Raw genomic sequence first — 26,964 nt, 5'->3', positions numbered from 1 at the left:
ACACTACATGATAGGTGTCCTATGACCCGCCGGCAACTGCTGAGGTATGACTCCTACAATTGTAGGTGAGTCCATTTGCCACTATCCTCTTGACGAGTTTGAGTCCTGTTTTTAAGTCTTTCATTATGATCTCACTGTAAGCCTTTCAAGAAACATGGGCACTTTAGTTTTGCAACAATGTGAAGCATGAATGCTCTTACCAAGGGTCATTGTTATTAACACCTTATAATTGCAGTGTTGAGAGAGTCGTTACTATTACTATGTCTACAACGATATATACAAATATGTTATTGTTGCTCTTCTTTAGGTCGTCCTCCATCATTGTGGTCACTTCTCCCACAGTTTGATTATTTGGGAGGTAGGTGCTTCCACCTCGCCATGATGTGCAGATGTATGTTATTTGGTCCTGAAGAATTGCCATTCGATCCTCCTGACGAGCAAGGCAAGAAACATGTTGACCTGTATAATTACGAGTAGAGCGTAAATATTTTTTTATCACAGTCACATATACGCCACTCGACCTTCATTTTAATGAGGCAGGGAACCTATCTGAATAAAGGTCTCTTATTGGATTCCCTTACCTTTTTTAATCACTGCACACACTTATTCACCACATCTACTCACATTGGGCCCCTCACCCCCACTACACCATACGGCGTGGAACAAAAGATCTCCGCCAAAGAGCCCCACATTGGGTGCCCGTCGGGTATTGCAGCGCCGACCCGACGAGGAGCAGGCCCAATGATGAAGCATGACACCTAGCTGGCTGGGTGTGTGAGGGCCCTAGTTCCAAACAAGGGAATTTCCCTATCCCCTTGTAATATCAGTTGGACTACCTCCGTAGTAATAGTTATTTTGGCTCTCTTACCTGCTTAAGTCTCTCTTTAGGAACTACATACTCTTTCTTGTTTTGATTATTATGGGCATGTATGTAGGACCTTTCAAGCCCACTTGTCCCCCCCTTTTTTGTTAAGTAATATGCACGGGTTACCCCCGTGGGACTTCTTCAGGTTACCAAAGATGCAAATTGCCTCTTCTGGCCCATTGTTTTTATCGAATATATATAAAATGTATATATATTTTTTATTCCTCTTTGATGTAGCATTCACCTTGTCTGCACACACATTGAGGGGCACTCTTTCTTAGTCCTGGTTTTAGTGGCCTTTGGATTTTTTAACTCCTGATACAGCAATTAGTTTTTTTCCTTATCCACCTGACACATTAAACATCCTCAGCGAACAGCAGTACACACCTACTACAGTGTATTCACCTAACACTTTTTTAATAGACTGTTAATTGATACTATGCTTTTTTGGCAACTACGCAATCGCTAATTCCTTTGGTTGCCTGTTTTCTATCTTATTATTGGGTTGGAACCTTGTTCCATTCTTAGCTCCGTATCTAGGACACTGCAAAACAGGTAATTTATATGCCCCGACTGGGTTTTACACCATTTAAAGATGGCCGACACGGTTAACCCCGCGTGTGAGTCCATGGTGTCCCCAGTTGCAGGCGAGATTACGTGCAGTTACCCTTTCGAGGCTGGCCCCGCCTGCAGTTTAGCGCCGGTGGTTATAGAGACACACACTGTAGCTGACTGTAGCCATCCGGTTCCACCGGCGGTGGGGTAGGTCTCACAGTAGGATCCCTTTCTGATCAGGTGAGCTTGTATTCATTTACGAGCGGTTCCGGCCGCCGTTGTAATATCACTGAGGTGCTGGCTTTGGGTGAGAGGCGGCTGAATATAGCGGTAAGCGAGTGCCTTGAACCATTAGTTAACCACCACCAGTACGAGCCGCTACACAGGTAGATGATGCTCCCGCACCCCTTACCCTGGAACCCCTCATAGTGGTGTTCCTTTACAAGTCATTGACAGGGTCCGTGATGGTTCTCCGATGCTCCGACTAGTTTGGGGGCTTTGTTTGACTCTGCCCATGTTTTGGAGTTTCACTTGCATTACGCTGCCCTCCCCGCCACCCTCCTACTTGTTTTTCTATCATAGGTATTCTCCTGAATCCAGGTGTGCTTTCAACTAATTGGTGATCTCTTCACTATTTTGCCCCTATAGGACACTACATGATAGGTGTCCTATGACCCGCCGGCAACTGCTGAGGTATGACTCCTACAATTGTAGGTGAGTCCATTTGCCACTATCCTCTTGACGAGTTTGAGTCCTGTTTTTAAGTCTTTCATTATGATCTCACTGTAAGCCTTTCAAGAAACATGGGCACTTTAGTTTTGCAACAATGTGAAGCATGAATGCTCTTACCAAGGGTCATTGTTATTAACACCTTATAATTGCAGTGTTGAGTGAGTCGTTACTATTACTATGTCTACAACGATATATACAAATATGTTATTGTTGCTCTTCTTTAGGTCGTCCTCCATCATTGTGGTCACTTCTCCCACAGTTTGATTATTTGGGAGGTAGGTGCTTCCACCTCGCCATGATGTGCAGATGTATGTTATTTGGTCCTGAAGAATTGCCATTCGATCGTCCTGACGAGCAAGGCAAGAAACATGTTGACCTGTATAATTACGAGTAGAGCGTAAATATTTTTTTATCACAGTCACATATACGCCACTCGACCTTCATTTTAATGAGGCAGGGAACCTATCTGAATAAAGGTCTCTTATTGGATTCCCTTACCTTTTTTAATCACTGCACACCCTTATTCACCACATCTACTCACATTGGGCCCCTCACCCCCACTACACCATACGGCGTGGAACAAAAGATCTCCGCCAAAGAGCCCCACATTGGGTGCCCGTCGGGTATTGCAGCGCCGACCCGACGAGGAGCAGGCCCAATGATGAAGCATGACACCTAGCTGGCTGGGTGTGTGAGGGCCCTAGTTCCAAACAAGGGAATTTCCCTATCCCCTTGTAATATCAGTTGGACTACCTCCGTAGTAATAGTTATTTTGGCTCTCTTACCTGCTTAAGTCTCTCTTTAGGAACTACATACTCTTCCTTGTTTTGACTACTTTGCATATTCACTTTTTTAATGTTGTCGTTTATACTTTCTTAGTGCTTGCACCACATTACATCCTGTCGAAGCAAGCATGTCAGTTCTTAATTTACCTATTTAGAATCTTTGTTCTCCTCCACACACATGAAGCCTGACGTGTTTATACCTTTTAATGCCTTTTTATTGGACTAATCGCTTTGACGTTTTACGCATTCCGGTGGCTTGTTCCACTCTAATGATTTAAAAAAATTCAAATAAAAGTATTTTCTATAACTGAGAACAGTTCCACAATATATGATTCAGTGTGTTATTCAAAATCATTTTCTCATTAAGTTGAGTTAAATCCAGCTACATTCCAAATAATGTCAGCCATCAAAGAGTACAACAAGCACAAAGAAGACAACTGTGCAAAACAGTTTAGTACTATATCCTCCACAACGTGACTATTTTAATACTGCTGGTGTCAAAGCCATCCGATGGATGGTTGCAAGTGGTGAATCTGAAGTTGAGCAGAAAATCAAGGACACAGCAAGGATTTTGTTTTAAAGTTTTAAATAGCAGGAACTCGACCCGAAGATAAGTATCAGAGTGCTTTACATGAGCACCAGTTTCGTTACAGATGGACACATTCATTTTTGTTAGGCACAGGGAGATTAAGTGATTTGCCCAGAATCACAGGTTGTTGAGCGTCCCTGCCGAGACTCGAACCCGGTTCCCCAGCTTCGAGATAAAACCTGCCGAGATGCGAACCCGGTTCCCCAGCTTCGAGATAAACCCTGCCGAGATGCGAACCCGGTTCCCCTGCTTCGAGATCGACCGCTCTAGCCCTGAGGCTACATCCTTTCCCCTACGTTAAAATGTGATCAGTCCTGCTTTTAAACCAACATTTGCATCTGTTCACCCCACCTCAGTCCCAATAGAGAAGATCCCAAAGAGGACCAGTAACAGCGGATTGCAAACAGTAAAACTTTAACAAAGGAGGAAGCTAAATTTAAGAGAGGAAAGTCTTTCAGTATACTCCCCTTGCACTGCCCAAGTAAACTCCTCTGGGGCATATTATCAAGACAGGCGATAAAATTATCGCTGCTTTAGCGGCAGAAAACTGCCGCTAAAACGGCGATAATGGGCTTGATAATATGCTCTATGGAATTCCAATTGAAGCCCATGTTAGATGTCCTTCACATCTAACATGGGCTTCAATTGGAATTCCATAGAGCATATTATCAAGCCAATTATCGCCGTTTTAGGAGCAGTTTTCTGCCGCTAAAGCGGCCATAATTTTGCCTTGATAATATGCCCCTATGTTCTCTAGCCATGAAGACCTAGGACTGCATCTACTGTTGAGACATTTGATTTCTCCTGATGGAGCATCTAATTGACAGCTCTTGTGCTGAGTGAGCTAACAGTGCAGGGCGCCAGATCAATAAATACACCTATCAACTTGTTGACTGGATCACCTAGGGACAACAATGGAGTCATCACAGTGCAACTGCACCATTTGGATGAGCACTGTGTAAGCGCCTCTGGTGGTGTAAGACACATTGATGCTGGCAGGCTTTGGAGCTCCAATTCAGAAGTGCACACAAGTAACATTAAGGACTTTGGCGTGGATCAGATTGAAAATGTAAACAATTCATCAGGGAGACAAGCATGTATGTTTTTATTTATTTACTGATTTCTACAGGTCTGCAGCACCAAGACTCAGAGGGCCTATAACACTGCATTAAGAAATATAATTTTTGCCTAAGGTTTGAGATAAAACCATTAAAGCATATCAACAACGTTGTAATAACTACAAGATGAAAATAAGAAGACAGCAGCATCACCGCCAATTTAAAACATATGCGTTTTTAACAGTTTTTTTTTTTTTTTAACAAGGGAGTGAGTTGGAAACGCAGATTGACAAATAGTGAACTTTTTTGTCTGCGCCTGTGAAACCATGATTTCATGCTTGTAAGAGATGAAATCTTACAGTTTATGAGAGAGACATTTCTTGCTCAAGATGCCAAGGAGTCCACCAGGCATATTTACCAGGATGGAGAGTTATATTGGGTTGTTCAGTGGAATTGCTTTGCAAGCAGTAAGCATATTTTGAATATAATCCTTGACTCAAAACCAGAGTAATTGTATACATATTGGGGAAGTATGAACAACATTTTCCTCTTGAAGAGATAAGTCTAGGCTGTGACTAGAGAACTGCTTTGAGTGGAAGAAGATATTATTGAAGAGCCCCCACCATACTGGTGTTTCTAAAATCCTTACGAGATATAACTAAAACATGAGCAGAAGCTTTTAGGCGCCAGGGCACAAGTCCTACAAAAAGAAGTGGGGGGGGACTGACCTAGTTTAGCAGTATGCAAGTGACATCACGGCGAGGGACATCACGGCGCAAGACATTACAGCGCACAGCATCACGGCGCACCACATCACACATGGCATCACAGGAATTGACATCATAAAAAGTGGCATCTCAAGCCACGACTTTACAGGAAGTGGCATCACAAGAAGTGACATCAGATCTAAAGCCCTCATATATATGTTTAGCAGGTCTATTATGTGTACGTTTGAGCGCATTGCGAGGCTAATAGCACAGTGAGCTATGGAAGATGATATGCGACTTCCACACCTTGCAAATCCCCAGTTTTATGTAATAAATCCTGTACATTAATTTACAAATTATATAATTTATTGTACATGTAATATGTACATGTTGATTTAAAGCGCTCTGACTCTCTACATTGAAATGAGTAGGGCTATACAAGAAAAATGAATGGTACTTAAATTATTTCAAAACCTCCTCAGGGGAAGTAAGCTCTAGATAGATGCAATTTGCTATGTGTAAATACTCGGAAAGACCAACACATCTGATATTCTTTTTTTTTTTTTTTATTGAACTTTTTATTAAACAATCATCGGCATATCATCATTGAAATCAGTACAATACAGAAATATGCATGACAATTACGACAGTACAATAGCAAATTACATGCAGTGAAGACATTCAAGGGGGAAGTAAATCGTCAAGCTCAATATCTTGTGGGGGAATGCAAATATCACCATGATAAGAGTTCCACTGTGAAAAAATGCGGGCCCATTTTTGGGGGCAGCCTCAGGCTGTAAACACTGTCTTTTCTCTTAACATACACCAGTCCATATTATTCTCTCACGTGTCCAGAGTAGGAGGGGCTGCCGCTCCCCAGGCCTGAGCTATATTTCTTTTTGCCAGCATGAAGCCCAAAGTTGCCCATTGTATTTGGTTAATGTTGAGATCAGTCAGCTCCCATATGTTTAGTAGGCATATACGTGCCTCCGGACGGATAAGGACAGTCAGTACCGCGCAAACCGCATCGTGTACCTCCTTCCAGTACCTTTGGATTAGGGTGCATTCCCACATAATGTGTATGAACGTGCCTGTGAGGCCAGATTTCCTACGACATTCCCCTGTTTCGGCTCTCCCCATCATCACCAGCCGAGGGCCTGTCATATATACTCTGTGCAGGATTTTAAGCTGGACGAGCCGAAATGGCCACCACCCGGGGCGAGGAGACCGCTTCCTGCCAGTCCTCATCGTCCAATTCTATCCCATCAGCTACCCATTTCCCCTTCAAGCTAAAAGAGGATCGTCCATGTGGTTTATTAATTTATTATAAATTAGCGAAATGGTCTAGTCTGGAACATGGCCATCTAATATTTTGTCCTCTAACGGGGATGAGTCGGGAAGGGATGTGCCTCTCGGGATGAGAGAATGTAGTGTGTGGCTAACCTGATTATATCGAAAGAGCTTGGCATCAGCAAGTTCGTACTGAGTCTGAAGGGCAGCGAATGGTTTGACTCCACCCTGTATCCACAGATCCTTGACTTGTGATATGCCGATCAGGTCCCATTTATCAAATCCTTTCGAGGACCACAGATTGCCAAGATTTGCAGAGTCCCATAAGGGGGTAGCCAATGTTAATTTACCCTCCCACCCCAGGGATTTTTTTGTTGCGTGCCATACCTTAACAGAGTGTCCAGTGGGCCCTGTAAGCTTGGATCTATTTTGTGGGTAAACAACGTTTACCACAAAACTTTTTCCCCGCAGGGAATCACAACGCGGTCGTTACAACGCAAGTCGGAACAACGACTTGCGGGGGGGGGAGGGAGGTGTTGGATTTAAAATCCAACACCTTCCCTAGTGTCCACACTGACTGGAGTTGGAATAGTAAATTTTACTATTCCAACATCCAGCGCCCCCCTCCGCAAGTCGTTGTTCCGACTTGTGGAGTAATGGTATGCGGAATCACAATCGGTCGTTGTAACGACCGCGTTGTGATTCCCTGCGGGGAAAAAGACGGCGGGATGACGACATAGATTAATTTGGTGTCGAGTAGAGGGGTCAGTTATAGCTTCCTCCGGGGAGGAGCCATTTATCCATCTGATAGCCCGGGTTGGCAAGATCTCCATATGTGCTATGATTAATGGCTTCCAGATGTGCAGCCCAGTAATATTTTTTAATGTCAGGTAGGATGATGCCACCATTGTACCACTTTAACGTGAGCTTACTCAGGGAGACCCGTTCCATAGCAGGTCCCTCTGGAGGCATTCGATTTCTTTGAAATATTTCGAGGGGACTGGATCAAGTGTATTCTGCAAAATGTAGAGAAAACGGGGTAGGGACATCATTTTAAAAAGAGCCACTTTGCCCAATAGGGAGAGGGGAAGGTACTTCCAGCTGGCAATGTCTCACCTTAAGCGGAGTTAATCGTGAAACAGAATATTTACCGAACACGGCTAAGATGTCAAGAACTGCTATTAGAGACTTTTTGGGCTCCGCTAAATAAAGTAGTATATCGTCCGCATAGAGCGAAATGCGGTCCTCCCAGTCAGGTGACCACCGCATACCATAAACAACTGGGTCTTGGCGGATCCATGCAGCTCGTGGTTCCAGCGCCAACGCAAAAAGAAGGGGAGAGAGTGGACACCCTTGACGGGTGCCCCGGCTCAGGACAAAGGAATCCGACTTGTTATTCACCACGACTTGCGCCATTGGTTCCGAATATAAAAGACGGACCCATCGCATGAATTCCTGGCCGAACCCCATCTTTCGGAGGACCGCAATGAGGTAAGGCCATTCAATAGTGTCGAATGCCATAGTGGCATCTAGAGACACGAGGACAGCCGGTTCAAGAATCGTGTCCGCTCTGCCTAAGACACCGTGGGAACGGCGTAGGTTTAATGCTGTGTTCCTGTGCGGTATGAAGCCGGACTGGTCTGGGTGTACCAATTCCGAAATTACGTTAATGAGACGGGTGGATAGGACTTTAGCAAGGATCTTGGGTTCAGCATTGAGGAGGGAAATCGGCCTGTAGGAGGCGCAGTCTGTTTTGGGCTTACCTTCCTTGTGTATGGTTACTATGGTGGCTATACGTTGGTCAGTTGGGAGCACACCTGATTCTCTACTTTCCTCAAACATGCTTTTGAGATGAGTGGACAATTTGTCAGGGCTGAGTTTGTATAATTCTATTGGGATGCCGTTCGGGTCAAGAGCTTTTCCTGATTGCAGTGACCTGATTGCTTGCGCTATCTCATCTGCAGTCAGGGGGCTATCTAAAAGACGCTCATCTTCTAAAGAAAGAGTGGGAAGTTTGATGTCCCGCAATAGTTCGAAAGATTCGTCCTCGGTGTAAAGCGCCACTGCGGTGTATATTAAGTCAAAGTGCCTGGCAAAGCAGTCTGCTATGTCTTGGGGATCCGTCAAGCTAACGTTATTAAGATCTTGTAGGACTGGGACCAACCTATTCGCCCATTCGCGTTTATCAAGCCAGGCTCTTAGCTTCCCGGCTTTATCCCCGAGATTATAGATCCTACCAAGTTTCTCTCTCCCCAGCATTTTCACTCTTTCTGTCAATAGTGCCTTATATTCATCTTGTTTAAGTTGCAATAAGTGAGCTAAGTCAGGTGTGACCGTCATCTCCATCTCTCTCTCTAAGTGATAGATCTCGTCCTCTACACTTGCAATTTCTCTATGTCTTTCTTTCTTTTGTCCGGATATCAGTTACAAGGCCTCTCCCTTAATCACTGTCTTAAATGCTTCCCATAGTGTCTGGGAGGAGTCCACCGTACCCAGGTTTTCGGCAAAGTATGTATCTATTGTCTTGGTGAGTTCTTGACGGATTTTGGGGTTGCGAAGATGCCAGGGGTTAATAGGGACTACCCTACACACCCTGGATTGATCAAGGAGTATATGGACCCAAAGTGATGAATGATCAGAAATGCCCCTAGCCAGGTGCCTGATTTCATGGATGAGTGAGATTTGGGGGGCGGGGATCAAAATATAATCTAATCTGGATAGGCTGCCATGCGCCCCCGAGTGAAACGTGTGTTGTATTCTGTCAGGGTTATAGGTGCGCCAGCCATCTACTAGTCCCATGGTGTCAAGAAAGTCTGGCAACCATCTATGTGAGGGCCCTAGTTCACATGGTGGGTGGCGATCTAGTGCACCCAAACTCACGGAATTAAAGTCTCCTCCCTGCATTAACACCCCCTCAGGCAGTGAGAGGAGAGTGGTACGCAGGTCCTGAAATGTGGTAGTCTGGAGGCCAGGCGGAACATAGATGGAGACCAGTGTGATAGTGCGTCCCTCCCAGAACCCAGTGATACCCACGTAGCGGCTCCTGTCATCCATCCAAGTACGGTCTATAGTGAGTGGTAAAGTGTTTTTCAACATTATACCCACCCCTCTGGAGCTTGTGGTGAACCCTGCATGCGCCACCAGCTTGTACCCAGATCTACACAGTGCTTTACATGAGCTACCTATCAAGTGTGTCTCCGGGAGCAGGACAATGTCCGGGGCAGTATGTTCTCCAATATATTAAGAAGCATGCCCCGGACATTGTCCTGCTCCAGGAGACGCACTTGATAGCCGAAGTAACAACTCTAACACAAGTCATGTGTCGATGGATGCAAATAACGATAAAACAATCCCCTTCCCCCCCCCCCCCAAGTCCCCCTTCCAACAACCTCCCTCCCTGCTTCCCTGCCCTCTGGACTTAGAACTGCCCATCACAAACTGGCAGAGTGCCAGTCACCCAATACACTAAAACGGAAAAGTAACTAAAGGTAGCAGAGAGGAGGAAGGCGACACTCCTTACCTCCATCCCCCCCCAAACCAAACTTCACAGGTAAATTGTTCCCATAAGGTCATGGAGTGCTTTGCTGAATAGCTATAGTTCAACGAGAGCTTTTGTCCGACTGTGGGGCCCTAGGACCCCTATACCTGGTTGTGTTTGTGCAGACCGCCTGTGTATTTGCCAGTTCTCACTCTTGTTCCTGTGACGTTTGATCTTCGCCCCGACTTCGTCCCCGGGGGTCACTGGCGGGTCGATTGTCCAGCCAATCCAAAGCCACCTCAGGATTGTCGAAAAACCATACCCTTCCCTCAACCTCGACACGGAGACGAGCTGGAAACATCATTTAAGTCCTTTGTCTCTGAGTTTCTTCTTGACGGCTAGAAAGGTTCTACGCTGTCTTTGTACCATTTGTATAAAGTCGGGAAAGAAAGAAAGGGTGGCATTCTCGTAGCGCAGAGGGGGTGCCGGCTGGGCGCATTGCAGGATAGCGTCCCTGTCCCTAAAGTTTAGGACCCTTGCAATTAGAGGGCGCGGGGGCGCTCCGGACTTGGGTCGCCCACCCAGGACCCTGTGTGCACGCTCTATGGTGAAGAATTTCCCCAGTCCCTTGGGTTTAAGGTGATTTAGGAAAAGGTCTTCAACAAACAGGTCAGGAGCTGGTCCTTCTGATTTTTCAGGCACCCCCAAAATGCAGATGTTATTGTGTCTAGACCTCCCCTCGTAGTCGCCAAGTTTACATTTGGCCGTCTCACAGAAAGATTTAAGATCACGTACTTCTTGCTGGAGCTGCGACACGTCGTCAGTCAGACTGGCCGTCTTGATATCCAGGGATTTTACTTTTTCATTAATTTTAGTTAGGTCAGCCCGAATGAGGTTCACTTCGATGGTGAAGGTGTCCATTTTGTGTTCCAGGGATGATTTGACCCCTTCTATGGCGGCCACGACATCGTGCAGGGTCAGTTCCGGAGTGGGGCTTGCGGAGTCCTCCCCTGCTTTAAGGGCGTGATGTGGATCCATCAGCGAGCCTTTGGGCAGGATATAACGGTCCAGTTTGTTTGACTGGACTTGCCTCAACCCCTTGGACACCTTGGTCTGGCTCTTATCCGTGTCTGTTTTACTCGCCATTAGCCCTCTGGGTCTCAGGGCACTCAGGTGGTGTTTGGACAAGGTCCCTTGCTGCGAGCAGTTAAAGGGTCAGCAACTATGAGAAGCCCGCCACGCACGGATTAGTCCATTGTCGGCGGTCAGCCCGGTTGGGAGCGGGGAGCACAGGAGGCACGCTAGTGATCAACAATTTTGTCTGGCAGGAGTGTCAATAATGATACTGGGCCGTCTGAGAGGTCACCGAGGTGCCATATCTGTCACATAAGTCATGGCAGGTACTGCGCGGTGCGAACCCAAAGGGGAATCCAGGGGGGGAGGGGAGGCAACCCCAGCACATTGCAGGCGTCTATTGGTGAGAGGATGAGGGCTAACACACCTGCACTGGCTACAAAACAGCCGCCTCCCAGTATTTGTGGTGCCTCAGCATCTTCTTATACTGGTAGACCGGCTCCGACAGGCCCTGGTCAGACGCCACCCCCGCTGCGCTACCGCACCTCAGGCCAGGGCGACGCAATCAGCTGTAGGCAGGCCGATGTGACGATGCGGGCGAAGAGGCAGTTCGGTCCCGGTCCCAGCCGCACCTCCTCAAACGCAGCTGGGGGGGGGGGGGGGAGATAGGATTCAGCTCGCTCCCACCTCGCTGGTAGGTCGTCAAGGCTCCGGCCTCACCAAGCCGCCGCGCCGATCCCGGCAATGCGCCGCTAGAGCCGCCGCCTCCACACTCGGTCCAGGAGGAGATGGGGCGTTAGGGGGGGGGTTCTCTCCGCCACCCCAGCTGCAGTCAGTGTGCCGCTTCAGAAGGCAAGATTTTGCAAGGTTCGGAAGTTGCGCTCCAACCGGCGACTTCCGGTCCGGGCAGCCGACTCCTCCTCGTGCCCCAGCCGTCGTCTTCTCACTTCAGTCCCTGGCTTGGAACTAATGAACAAGCCCAAATGATTGGAGTCTGTATCTCCGGTCCCAGGTGGCGTCGGGAAGTCGGGGTTTCAGCAAACGGCACCGCTTACTCTCTATTTCTAGTCACAGACCATAAGGGGCAGGATGGATGTTAGGTTTAGGGGGATGGTAGCGGCGGAGCCGAGATCTCAGGTGGCCATTTTGGTCCGACACATGGCTCCTCCCCACATCTGATATTCTTATAGTGCATGCATATCTCCTAAACAGGGACTGAACAAAGTGAAAAGCTGCCTCTCTTAAGTATGTGTGAAGTGCTAACAAGTGGTGAGCCTTTGTTTTCTCTCTGCTTCATTTGCATCAGGTGTGAGGCTCCTGACTGCTCCCAGCCAAGACTGGAACAAAAGGAGGCCTGATGACCCCTCAAATTCAGCATTTGTTATGGGCCCACCAGGAGTCTTAAATAAGAAAGCCCCGTCCTCGGCTGCATGTTGTTGCTTGTTGCAGATGGAAAGCAGACAACGTGCGGGCACTGCTGAAAGTGTCCAGGTGTTTGGAAGTTACACCGGGAGGAGTTCAGCACATTATTCAGTGGTGCCCAAATTCTTAGCTGGGTGGACGGCGTTCAACCTGTGAAAAAAGTGGGTGGACCCCGTCCTACCGCGTGTACCCCCGACACGTGCCCTGATAGGCGCTAACAGATGGTTGATTTTCTTTAGAATGAACATGGATAAAGGGAGAGCGGTCTAGTTTCTTGATTTGGGGAGCTAGAGAGCTAAGAAAAAAACATTTTGGTGTTTGGGAATGACATGGCAAAATCATTTTTGGTGGGAATTTAGCTTTAAGGCGTGGTGTTGCCTCCATTATTGTAATCTTTGTAGGTATGAGCAAAGAGTAAATTAAGGATGATGTTTCAGGTCAACATATTGATTAATGGATTTTTCCTAACCAGTCTAAAATTATAGAGGGTGGTTGGAGAGTTGGGTAGACAGTGCCACCACAGACTTCCTGAGCCCACTGCAACAAGAGACAGCACAAATTTAACAATAAAAACTTGTGAACCTTAACAACCTCAGTCAAAATGTATGCTTCAAGTTTAGATGTGGGCAGCATAGCCTAGTGAGCAGTAACAACGGCAGGACTCAGCTGAACAGCTTTCTACAATAAGTCGGCATTGGAATAAGGTGAAGGTCATCAAGCTGGCGGTACACCAGGGTTGATGGAACATACATTACCTTAGAAATCTGGCATTACAAATAATCCTTGAACGGACACACCCATCACATGGTTCGAGATTCTACACTGCAAGACAAATGAAGGTGAAGAGAAAAACGGGCAGAGGTAGATTTTAAGATCATATTTTTGAGGACTCGCTGGGCATATGGCTGCCAAACTACGCATTTGCTTGCGCCACATTGAAAAGCTTTGGGTCTCATAGATTGTTGGCATCCGCTTGGCAAAAGGCTGAGAACAAAGTTAAGGAGGGGAGTTTAAAAAAAAAAAAAAAAGGAAAAAAGTGTTTACCGTTTTAGCTCCTCTTGGAAATTTTGCTCATGCCTACAGCCTGAACCCATTGAATAGACTGACACTAAACATTTATTTTTAGGTTTGGTGTAAATCCGATCAGCAATGTTTTATGATATTAGCATTTACAAAAGGTGAATAGTGGTATTTAAAGGGTTAGCACTTTAGTATATCTCTGCTGCTTTAATTCTGAGTCATTACTTGTAATTTCTGTCGAGCACCTGAACTTTTAAAGACATTTGATGGCCGGATAAGGGCCCTGAAATACTTTTTCTTCTGATCTTGAAACTCTCAAGCAAGTTGTGACTTTAGAGTTTGCTAATGTGCAAAAAATGCATTTGCGCAGCCATGGGAGCCCAATCTTAGTGAGGCCCGACACCAAGGGAGTGCAAAGGGTACTTGAGGGTGAGTAAAACTCAAGTCCCACAACAAAATCGTTGCGTGACTCTAGAGTCATAAAATATTTTAAAGTCATATGACCGGCCATCCTAGGTATTGAACCAACTACTATTGTGTGGTTGACTCTCAAATCACTTCTCACTCAAGAAATTCACGACCAAAGGCAAACGTGTGCCCACAGTCAAAGTCCAAGCGCTTGAGCTCAATCCCTCCTACAAGCTGGGGAGAGGGCATATGGGTTATTTGTAGGCAAGGCCTTGCACACAACACTGGCAGTGCCTGACCAAGGCCGTGCACAGCAGGAGTTAGCTGACAGAGGGTGTAGGGTAAGCCTGGCCACAGACTCGGTACCAAACTCCCACTGCACACGGCCCAAGGCCATGTGCAGTGGTTGCTGGCTGACAGCAGAGGCTTGGGAGGAAGGTATGGCTACAAGCCATGCCCTCCTCCTAGCTCCTAACCTTGCACCCAATCCCTGCTATAAGTGGGCATGCACAGCAAGGGTTACAGTCAGTGGTGGGTTAGCCCAGTGGCAAAACCCCACTGTACATGACTGAAGGCCTTGCTCAGCAAGGGTTGGCTGACAGCAGAGAGGTGGACAGTTTGACTTGCCACTGGCCAGGCTCTCTGGCTGCTTGCGGCTGAAGGTCATGCACGACTGCTGTTGCGTGGCAGCAATGTTTTGGGTGAAGGGAATGATTGCAGTCCTGGTACAATAACTAGCTCCTGCACTGCACTGCTGATGGTAGTTTGCAGCAGGGGCTGGAAGTTATTTCAGTGTAGTTCACTGAAACAAGCACATTGTTCATCTTCAAAATAGCATGTCGCTTAAATTCGCCCTTTACTGCTACTAACCCAAACAACACATGCCATAAATTGTGCTGATCACCATGTTCAAATCATCAATTTACAACTAATCCAGAAACAAAGGGAAGAGCAACAAAAGAGAACAACAAGGTGGGTGATGCAAGTCATAGCATATGTTTTGTGTGGGTTTGGTAACCATAACTGGAGAATTATATTGATTTGTCGCATTTGAGCCGGAAATACGACTCCGTTTTTAACTGTTTGTTACAGTGAATCAATATAGGATAACCAAAAGCCTTGATCACTGTTGACCTGGCAGCAACAAACAACATGATTGTGTCAAGAGTCTATCAAGAAGTTTGGTTGTACAGAGGTTATGAATTTTAATGTAACAGGTAATGTCAAGTGTGGAGCGGAATATTGTAGAGTATTTGCCAATAAATGAGAATCTTGAGTTGTTGCTTCTTTAGCACTCACCAATCCAACCCCTCCTACTGGTGGTGCCGCAAGTTTTCCTTTGGTAAGGTCTTTGGTTTCTTGGGACAGACTTTGACAAAATGGCCGCTGACGCCACAATATAAACAGAGATTATTTAGTCTCCTCTTGTCTTTTTCTTCTTTTGAAAGAGGACCTCGCACTACTCCAATTTACTTTGGTTCTACAGATTTATTATTTTCTACTGTTCTTAATCCTTCTGGTCTTATCCGGTCATAACTGGGCACGCTTGAGAGAAATTCCCTCCTCTTTTCTCCTTTTCTCTCTGTCTGTCAATAATCTAATTCCAGGACTAAATCAATAAGAGCTGAAACTTCTGAGTGTCTATTTGGTATCTGCAACAAGGCATCTTTCAGTTAATCTTTTAGACCTCTGTAAAATAATGCTCCACTCTTATTTTCTGGCCAATCAGTCTCTACGATCAATTTATTGAACGGAGCAAGGTACACAACTAGCTCCTTGTTTCCATGTCTCAACTCCAACAACTCATTGTCTGTGGCTTTGTGCAATCCTTCTCCTATCAAATATTCTCAGAAAACTCCTTCTTGAATTAATCAAAGTCATACAGGATAGCTGAGACCTTGGAAACCAGTGGTAAAGACCAGGCGGCAGCATCCCCACTTAGATAGGACAAGACAAAGGCTACCCAGGACTGTGCATCAGGGGAAATTGCCGGCCGGCACATGAAATGAAGAGAGCACTGAGTTAGAAAAAGTTCGGCCTTTTAAGGGTCTCCACTAAAACGTTCTAGAGGAGCTAATGGAATAACTGGTGACAAGGAGTGAATAACCTGAGTGGTGCTTCTAGGGTGGAGAATTGGGGTGGAATTGGAAGTCTGAGACTCAGGAGATAACACTGCAAAACTGGTTCCGGAGAAATAACCGTCCATTATACTAGCTAAGTCTGTAGTTTCTCTTCTAGAAGCCAGCAAGTCCTGCCTCAAACTATGGTTCTCTTCCCTAATGGCTAACAACTCTTTTTGAATGGCTTCCAAAACCCCGCCTACATTTTTTAGATCAAATACTTCAGCTATTCTGCTCAGGTGAGTAATTAAATCGTGGACACTTCCCTCTGTCAAGAGTCTATCAAGAAGTTTCCAAAAACTTCACAGGAGCAGAAATAAGCCTTTTCCCAATGCCTGCCTGACATCCTCTCTGCACCCCATAATAGAACTAAAAGGGGGTGAAGGATTTCCCAGGGGGGAAAAGAGATGGTGATAGAGAAGAGGCTGTCTCGTCTTCTTCTTTAGGTGTCCTCAACTTCTACCACTACTTCTAGAGCTTCGTAGTGTTAATATTTATTTGTACACTGTAAAACAAATTAACACATTACTTCAGGCTAGAATATACTCTAAACTTATTATGCTCTTGAATTTATTACTCTTAAATAAAGAGCATACCCTTAATAAGAATTGCTATTGCTACTCTTCTGATTATATTTCTTTTGTTTTGGATATTCTTTTCTCATATGTCAATTAGTTAATTTCATTAAAAGCCCTTAATTGCTAATGTGAAAAAAATACCTTTCTGAAAATAGTTATAATGCAACAGATAGAACTTGTAAGAATGAAACTTTTCAATTAGTTCTAGATAACATTCATTTTTCTTGGCTTGAATTGAAATTATGTTCTAAAAACTTTTTCTATTAATTCCTTTTCTTGCGTGAACCGGTACTGGGTGACACTGTTGAAATAAGGTAAGTGATAACCTTCAGCCTTGGACTCTCTGGTGAAAAGCAATATGCTATTGAAAGCCTCTTCTGTTTTCTTTTTTCTTCATAGACTCCTCCTTGAACCTGGAACAACATCAGATGAGAGACAGAACACTATCTCTACTGACGAGCATGGGCAACGCAGAGCTAAACTACACTATACTATTCTGTAATACGCAGGAAAATATACTCCCCATCTCTCCTGACTAGACTCAGTGAAGTGTGCTGTTGGGAGAGTGCAGGTGTGCTTTACACTGATCTGTGATCCTTGCGCTCCCAGCTGGAAGACTGGAGCGCTGACCTCAAACTGCTAGTCGTGGCCATCTTGGAAAATCGTGAGCTTAACAATGTGGTCCATGAGGAGTCTTTACACTTTCTCCGGCGTCGGTGAACACTGGAGATCCGGTTCTGTTTGCTCCGAAACACTGCCCCCACCATTTGGTAGGTCTTGTTTAGCATTTGGCCCTGGTTTCTGACAGTACCCCTCCGCAAGGGGGGTTACCCAAGTCTTGCCTTAAGGGGATATTGATCATTAAAGGATTTTACTAATCTTGATGCATGAACATCAGTGTGTGACACCCAAGACCTTTCTTCTGGCCCATAACTCTTCCAATCAATCAGATAGAATTACTTGCCATTCTTCCACTTGGAGTCTAGGATTCTTTTTATTTCAAATTCCTCTCCTACTTCAGTTGGAATAATCTTCAAGGTATGTGTCCCTTTCCTGAGACTCAGTGAAGATCTTTTTAGCAGTGAGACATGAAATACTGGGTTCATCTTTAACTTTGGAGGTAGTTTTAACCTAAAAGTTACTGGGCTTATCTTCTCAATGATAAAGGGGCCAATGAAACGAGGTTGGATTTTCCGATTTCCTCTTAGTCTCAAATTTTTTGTACTGAGCCAAACCTTACTCCCTATAGAATAAATGACTTCCTGTCTTCTTTTCTTCTCAGCATAGTTCTTATACATTTCTTTAGATTTTCTAATTTCTTTCTAGCTGCTTCATGGGTTTCACTTAAGTGTTGAACTAAATCTTTTACTGCAGGGTCAGTTATTTCAGTGTTACGGACTATCGAGTTTGGATGTCGTCCATAGTTTAAAAAGAATGGCGAATAACCCGTAGAACTGTTCTTTGAATTATTGTGTGCAAATTCTCCTGCCCAAAGGAGATCTGGCCAATCCCCTTCCTGATCCAGCAGGAAAAGTCTCAAATACTGTTCTAACTCCTGGTTCGCCCTCTCTGACTGTCCGTCTGTTTCTGGATGATAACTAGTGGAAAACCTGGTTTCAATGTTCAGACCTCTTGTGCAAACCCTCCAAAAATGAGACAAAAACGGTGTACCACAACAGCAGGTCGTCCGCATAAAGTGCAACCTTGCTGCCGTAGGATTGAGATCTAAAGGGAGTTACATAGGCATCAGATCTAATCACCTGGGCTAATGGATATATATATATATATATATCAAATAACAGAGGTGAGAGGGGGCACCCCTGTCGTGTCCCTCTCAATATATTAAAGCTAGTTGTTAAAGCCCCATTTAACAAAATCCTATTCGAGGCATCCTCATAACACTTTTTTAAAGTACATAAAAAAATGGGTCCAAAGCCCATTGTTCAACACTTCCCACAGGTACTCCCAGCACACTCTATCGAATGCCTTGGCCGCCTCTAGGGCCACCACAGCCAAGGGCTCAACACGTTCAGTGGCAATATTTATAGTGCCAATGAACTGCTGGGTCTGTACCTGAATATACCTCCTGGGGATTAAACCCTTCTGGTCCAAGTGTATTAGTTGTGGTGCGAGTTTAGCCAATCTCCCTTCCAAAATGCTCATAAAGGTCTTCTAGTCCGCATTCAACAGGGAAATTGGTTTATAAGAATCTGCTCTCGAGGGATGTTTAGAGGGTTTCAGAATGAATACAATCATTGCCTCTTTCCTGGACCTAGGAACTTGGCCCCAGGTTGAAAGATCGAATTAAACAGAGTTTCCCGTATTGGGCCCAGCTCCTCTATCAAGAGTTTATAGAACTAATTGGAAAGTGCATCTGTAGCTGCCGCTTTGCCACTTGTAATTTTACCAAGACTCAGACGGATCTCCTCCCTTGTTATTGTAGCGTCTAGGAGTTCATGGCAATAAGATGTTAAACTTGGTAGGGAAATCTCCCTTAGCCAGGCTTTAAGAGCCTCTGGATTCGGAAAGTTTTCTTCCTTATATAACTCAGACAATAGTGAAACTAAACAGATTTGCATATCCTCCATTTTGTTAGAGATGGAATCCCTATTTTAATTTATGACTAGTTGGTTTATCTGGTTCCTAGACCGATCTACTCTAGCCTTCCAAGCCAGGAGCGCACCCGATTTTTCACCATACTCAAAATTCTGCATTGATTTTGCAAACCATTGTGCTTTACATTTCTGGTCTAACTTGATCCTATAATCCTGACGGGCCTCGTCCAACAATCTCTGCACCCATGACTTTGCTTCAGTCACCCACGATTCATCCAGGTTAGATCAGCCTCTAGTGAGCCTACTTTATCCTACATTTTTTTTTTTTAATTGGAGATTCCGCTCTATTCTTGGCACATATAAGACTGTGTAGAGTGGCCCTCACATAGGCCTTAAAAGCATCCCCTACAATATCTAGGCATGTGGACCTAATATTGGCTGCAAAGTATTCGACACATGCATTTTTAAGTGCTTCTGCTATTTCTGGATTGGTCAGCATTACTCTCTTTAGTGTCCTTCTTGGTCTTGATAGTTGACTACTGCTTACCAAAGAGATGGTAATCGCAAAATGGTCTGAAATATGACTTGGGTGGATATTAATAGATATTCTGTAATAGATCTAGCTGCTGTTGTATACGGCCGATCCGGCCGCAGCAATTCCTATGGTTGAACATCTTTTAGAGGAATTTGGGTCTTTATCAGGATATTCAGTAAACTCATCAAAAACCGAGATGATGTGCTGGAATATCCAAGATTGGTATGGGAAAGTTAGCCATGATTTCAACTATCTGGGTATTATAATTGTCAAGGAGATAGATAAGATCCCACAGATCAATCTAGATAGGGTTCCAAGAGAAATAGACCGATTGTTAGCAAGGCGGAAAAATCTCCCTTTAACCATTTTTGGAAGGGTCAATCTAATTAAAATGGTCATACTCCCCAAACTAACCTATCAATAAAATACAGGGGAAGATTGTAAGCTTTATATGGGCCTATAAGGGTGCAAGGTTGGCATGGAAGAAACTTAGACGTAGGCTTATTAAAGAGTAATTAGCTCTTCCAGATGTTAACTGGTACTGTGTAGCCTTCCAATTCAAAAACATCCAGATGCTGCTTGGCAAGGTAGATGATTCTACTTGGGGGAGGCTTCTGGGCGAAATGATGAGGACGGTAGGTGGGGATGGTTTTCTATCCAATTTCGGTGCCCCCAGGTACTTTAAGAAAGTTTGTCTAAAAATACTGAAGTCTGCCCTTCGTTTGTGGTATAAGGTCAGGAGTAGGTGGGGTCTAGGTTATTATTCTGACCTAGCCCCAATTTGGGAATCTCCTGGGGCTCCGTTATGTTTAAAAGACAGCTTGAGTACACCAATTAGAAGGGCAGGTATCACAAAATGGTCAGATCGGATATCATCGGAGGGCGTACACCCTTGGGAGGTTCTGAAAGCAAAGATCGGTAAATACCTCTCCAGGTTTAAAATTATTAAATTAACCTTCTGGTTTATAGCCATAAGAAAAAAAGCCCGTGGTGATTGAGAATTGGAGCTATTTCAGCAAGACGTTAGTCTTAAAAACAAGGAAGTCTCTAAGTGGTATGAGAAGCTCTTGGATGCGGATGAGAAGGAGTGTCCATCACAACATCTGGTTTGGAATGGGACTTCCCTTGAGTGTGACATAAAGACAGTTTGGGGCAATTCCTTGAGGCTCCTCTACAACTTCGTGAAACCAGCCAATTTGAAAAATAATCACTTCTCCACTAAAGTCAAAGTCAAGTCAAAAATGTATTTATTGCACAGTTACTTAAAACCATTTGCAATATAGCAAGGTAAGAAAGAATGCGATTCAATAACAATTATGGCTTTTTTCTTTCCATAAAAAACATAAAACAATATGGGCATTATATAAAAGTAAAAAATTAGTTAACTTTAAAAAGACATTATCACCATAGTATCAACTTCGTTTGTGCACCTCGAGACAATTTTTCTGGAATTATCCAAGTCCATTGTCTTTGTCAAGTCTGGAGCGAACGTCCTGCATGTATCTCCCGATTCTGGACAGATCCGTTGTTACTGTACAAGAAAATATGGCTGTAACTGCTTCTTTTGTTGTTCGGACACCTTTTCGTAGCCATATTGGCTTTAGTAACTTCCGACGGGATTGTGAGAACCCAGTACAGCAGCACATCAGATGTAGCAATGATTCTGTTTTGAAGTTACAAATTCTGCAGCAGATTTTATTTTCCAAGGTTTTCCAGCCTGGATTTAGTTCTTTTATTGGGAGAGGTACAAGTCTTGCCCATTGGATGTTTTTTAGGGCCTTTCTCCTCAGTGCTTGATCAAGATAAGGCTGGGATTGGTGGTCCTTGTAAGTTGTTATCACCCCAGATTGACCTCTTCCTTTTTCAAGATATATTAAGTCGATTTCTCTTGACAGTCGATAACATTGTTTGTTTATTGCCATTTTAATAATCGGGTAGGTTGTGCCTTCCTGGCTCCAGTTTTGTGTTGCCAAGGCCAAAACTTCTACTGCTTCCTGCAGATAAGCCTGCCATGGATTGGGTAAGCCGTCATAAATGGGTTTCAGCCTGCTCTTCAAGCTCCCGTTCGGCGCCTTAAGTACTGAATAGTAGTATTTTTCATGCGTACCTAAGCATTCTTTGCCCTGGTGCACCAAGCCGAATTCCAGGCGAATCCCGCTATTGCTGGTGTATTTCGGTAGTTTGAAGATACGTTTGTACGCCCGACACTGCGCTTTGTCCATCATTGTGCTCATTTTTCCGGGGAAAGCCTGCTGGGCGTATCCCGCGACTGTCCTTATTTTTGATTGTAGCACCTTTCTAATTGGGATGGTGGTGGGGCTCTGCATTTTCTCTTGTAACTTGCACAGAGCATATATTGTGGACTCCACCTTTGATTTCATTTTATGTAAGTGCATAGTAGCTTTTCCTGTATCACTCAGCCAGCACCCAAGGTAATTATAAAACTTTGAGACGGTTATTGTCTCTTTTCCCACATGCCATTTTAGGAATGTTTTTGTTTATACAGTTCCCAAAGATCAAAACTTTGGTCTTTTCCGGGTTTATCATTAATTCATTATTCAGGTTGTAATCATTTAGAGCGTTGAGGCCCCTTTGTAAGCATGTTTTCGTGTGGTCCATCACCACTAAGTCATCCGCATATTGTAAAATTTGAATTTTGTTCGCACCTATTTTTGGAACTGCTAGGTTAGCATTTTGGATCGGCTTGCCCATGTCCGCTGTATATAAGTTAAAAAGTGTTGGGGCAAGTACGCATCCCTGTTTTAAGCCCCGGTTTGTGAAACACTTTTTTGTTGTAATGTTATTTACCAGTTTGACTCTGATCCAGGTATTGCTATATAGCGAAATAATGGCATTGAGGAGGCCAGATGGAATTTGCCAGTTGCGCAATTTGGACCAAAGCTTGCAACGTGGCACTCCATCAAACGCTGCTGAGTAGTCTATAAAACAGGCATAAACACAAGGCTCCTGAGGCTTGAGCCGGGAGTGCGCGAGAGTGTTTACCGGTACTCCTGTTTTTAAATTCGTAATTTTTATATGTTCTGAGCGCGTCGCTATCTCTGACAAAACACAAACTTACTTGTTCTCTTGGCTCTTTTGGGGAACTGTGGGAGGAATCGTGCTGCAGTGGGCGGTGGGGAGGCACGGGGCTGTCGCTCTCCCGGGCAGTTGGAGAGTTTCAGCCATCTTGGAAGGAGTGGAGGTTGGCGGGACAGTTGTTTGGGCCGGATCGCCCAGGATTGTACAAATGCGGACACAGCTGCAACCGCGCAGCGGACGCGTGCAGCGGGCGCACGCAGCGGGCAAGCCTAAGGCAAGCCCGTCTGCGCCGGTCCGCTGCCAGGCGCCAGGACCCCTGCATATTGCGCCGCGGATGGTATCAGGTACTCGCGGGAGGAGCTCCTGGCCTGGGCCTCCAATTGCCCATCCCTGCCTTGGTCCTTTCAGGATCAATCCTTTCATTGTGACTTTTGTTCGCTTAGACTGACCTCGGCAGAGAGGGACCCATGCTCATTAGATCTTAAGGAGTACAAGTTCCTCAGTCTAAATTGCCGCTCGCTGGCAAAGCATCATGCAGAGGTGTTCGACCTCTTGGCTGATGAGTCCCCCGATGCCCTTTTTCTAACCGAGACTTGGCTTAACCAAGACTCCGTGGCAGAGCCTTGGTTGGCCCTTCCTTCAGGCTATATGTTGGAGACTATAAATCGAGAGGGGGGGAGAGGAGGTGGTATTGCAGTAGTGGTTAAGGAAGCATATACCCTCAGCCTGTGTAAGGAGAACATAGTGGGCTGTGAAAGTGCTTCATTTAAAATCAGGTTAACCCACAATTTCACATTATCCGGCCTTCTAATCTATAGGCCCCCAGGGCCCACTAGCGGCTTTAGGGAAGACCTACTAAGTAAAATAGGACACTGTGCCAGCAAGGCGGCAAATTTTACTATTCTGGGGGATCCTAATCTCCACCTTGAGAACGGTGAGAAAGCTGAGATTGCCAGCTTCTTGGCCGATTTAGAGGCCTTCCAGCTGATGCAACATGTTCTCGAAGGCACTCACGTGGCTGGCCATCTGCTGGACCCTATTTTTTCCAATCTTAACCCTATAAAAATGTATCCTCCGATCCCGCCGGTCTGGACAGACCATTTCTTGGTTTCATTCTCTCTGCAGTTGCAGGGCAAGGCTGATATAACTCGTTCAGCCCAAGTTCTCAAGCGCCCATGGCACAGGTTAGACCTGGAGCTTTTCTCTGCCGGGTTATCTGGGCATAGGCCTCAGCTACCATCAGACGTGGATGCAGCAAATTCGTGTTTCCATGAATGGCTGATTGCCGGCCTGGGTAGTTGTATTCCAGCTAAATGGGGAGGAAAGGGACATGGGGCGTCGAACCCATGGTTCAATGATGCTCTATCCCTAGCTAAGAAGGGCTGTAAGCAGCTGGAGCGTGCCTGGAGACACTCATATGATGTGGCAGCAAAGTTAGAGTATCGGGCGGCCATCAAGCAGTACCATAAGGGTATTCGGAGAGCTCGTGCGGAGTTTGTGGCAAGTAAAATCATGGGTAGTTCTAATCCCGCCAAGACTATCTTCTGCCTGATTGATGGCATGAAGAGTGCAGGGGTCACTAGGGCTTCCCCTATTGCCTCCAACCTTCAGTGCGATGAGCTGGCTCAGTATTTTGTCAACAAGGTGGAGCAAATTTATCTGGCTCTACCAGGAGCAACCCTGGCTGGGGAGGGGGGGCCAAGGGGGGGTGTTATATCGGGGGGTAACAGCTTGGCCTCATTTCCTCTGTCAACGCCCCTGGAATTTGAGGCCTTGTGCTTAAAAATCAAATCTGGCTCCCCGGACGACCCGGTGACCCCCACCCATTTTCGCCAGTTTTACCCTCTGATCTCCAATGTGAGCTTAGAATTAGCTAATCTATCTTTGTTGTCAGCCTCTGTACCACGGGCGTGGAAACACGCGAAAGTTATCCCTTTTTTTAAAAAGCCCTCCCTGGAACCGGCTGATCCTAGTAATTATCGGCCCATTTCCCAGCTGCCTTTCTTGGTCAAGGTTGTGGAAGCACATGTGAACTCCACTCTGTCTAAATTCTTCGAGCAGTTTGCCATCCTTGATCCATCACAATATGGCTTCCGGCCTAGGCACAGTACAGAGTAAGCACTATTGATCGTGTCCGAAGCCATCAGGGGCAGTTTGGACGCAGGGGACTCTGCGGCCTTGGTCCTTTTAGACCTAAGTGCCGCATTTGACACTTTGTCCCATAAGATACGGCTCAAACGCCTACAGGATATTGGGATCAGGGATTCGGCTCTGGCTTGGATTCGGTCTTATCTAGAGGAGAGATCTTTTCAGGTCTTAGTACCTCCTTTCTCCTCTCAGGAGTTTGCGTTGCATCAGGGCGTGCCATAGGGCTCCATACTAAGCCCACTTCTGTTCAATCTATATGTCAGCCCCCTGGTGGAGGTGGCTAAGGGTAGGGGGTTGTCTTTGGTGTCATATGCTGACAACACCCAATTGGTGATAGCTTTCTCGAAGAAATGAAACACCAATTTGGACAAGTTTAGAGAAGATCTGCTGGCTATCTCCGATTGGATGGCATCAAACTGTTTACAGCTAAATGCCAGTAAATCAGAGATTTTGCTGTTCGGGAAGGACCGGGAGCTATGGTCCGAGCAATGTTGGCCGGACTGCCTCAAACCCGCCCCACTTCCTAAGGGGAATCTCGGTGTGTGGTTTGATAATGGCTTGACTTTTGAGAAACAAACGAAAGTCGTTGCGGGGGTCTGTTTCGTGCTCCTGCGTGGCCTTAAACCTTTGCTCAGGTTCTTCCCTCCCAAGGTGCGCCAGACCATTGTCCAGGCGTCGGTTCTGTCACGATTGGACTATGGAAATTCCCTCTATTTGGGAGCTAACAAGGCTAGTATTAAGCGTCTGCAGAGGGTTCAGAATGCGGCAGCTCTGATTCTGGTTGCATGGCCCAGATCTTGCTCAGTGGCGCACGTCCTCCCCAAACTCCACTGGCTGCCGGTTGACAAGCGTATTCAATTCAAGGCGCTGTGTATTTCACATAAGATCTTGTCACGGCAGGCTCCACCGGGGCTATTCCATCTGATAGAGTCCTATGTGCCCAAGCGCTCGCTACGATCCGTTGACCTTGCCCAGGTTTGTATAACCCCGAGTCTGGAAAGCAAGGGCCGGGGGGCGTTCCTTTCGCTGTATGGCAGCGAAACTCTGGAACTTGCTCCCGACCCCTATCAGAACTATTCCGAATCATTTGGCATTTCGCAAGGCCTTGAAGACATGGCTTTTTCCTACTTCTACTGTCTAAATCACTCTGTCTCTCTCCGTGGCTCTTGTTTATTGGACCTTGGTTTGCGCTGGGACGCCTCGTCGTTGAGGCAGCCATGCGCATTATAAATCCGAAATAAATAAATAAATAAACTGGTTTATTATCCTTACTATTGGCTTGGTGACCTAGATATTATATTGCCGTGATGTTGTCAATTGTCGAGCAGCCTTTGCAGAACACTGTTTGATAGAAGGGGAGAATTTTGTTTTCTTCAACCCATCTGGTTAATTCTGTTAGCAGGGTATTTGCATAGGCTTTCCCCTCAATGTCCAGAAGGGCTATTAATCTGTAATTCTTCGGTTCTGTATTATCGCCCTTCTTAAATATGGGTTGTAAGATTGACCCGCGCCACGAGTCTGGCACCTTGCCCTGTAATCGGCATTCGGTGAATAAGGCTGATAAGACTCTCCCCCAATAAGTTGGATCTTCCCTGAACATCGCAGCCGGCAGGCCGTTAGGTCCTGGTGCCCCATCTTTCCTTATCTTTTTGATCACTTTTCCAACAGCTCTTACGTCCTGGTCTTTGAGCATTGCTAGGTTTATGGGGTTTGTGGGTTCCGCGTTGTTATTTATGCTCTCTATGTACACCATGGAGCTTCCACGGTTAGTGAAATCTTCCTTATCCACGTATATTGCGTCCACATGTCTCACCCATGCGCCGGCATGTACGGCATTACTCTGGACTACTTTGTTGTTATCCAATTCTGCTATATAATGCCAGAGTTGTCGTTGTTTATGAGGTTTTGTTAATTCGTGGATTTTAATCCACTCTTCAAGCCTATTTTGCTTGATTGTCCAGAGCAGTTGTTTCTGTTCTTTATGCAATTCATTGTACTTGTCCCAT

At 45.5% G+C, this 26,964-nt stretch overlaps 1 protein-coding gene across 5 annotated transcripts in view; it reads right to left on the bottom strand.

Moving 5' to 3' along the window:
- The window catches only part of LOC146805001 (arylsulfatase D-like), a 439,444-nt gene that overhangs the window by 100,720 nt on the left and 311,760 nt on the right, over nt 1-26,964 (bottom strand). The gene's annotated exons all lie outside the window — the stretch shown is intronic.

The sequence above is a fragment of the Triturus cristatus genome, chromosome 8, assembly GCF_964204655.1.
Source record: "Triturus cristatus chromosome 8, aTriCri1.1, whole genome shotgun sequence".
In the NCBI taxonomy this organism is placed as follows: domain Eukaryota; kingdom Metazoa; phylum Chordata; class Amphibia; order Caudata; family Salamandridae; genus Triturus; species Triturus cristatus.
This window is presented reverse-complemented; position numbering and strand designations above follow the sequence as displayed.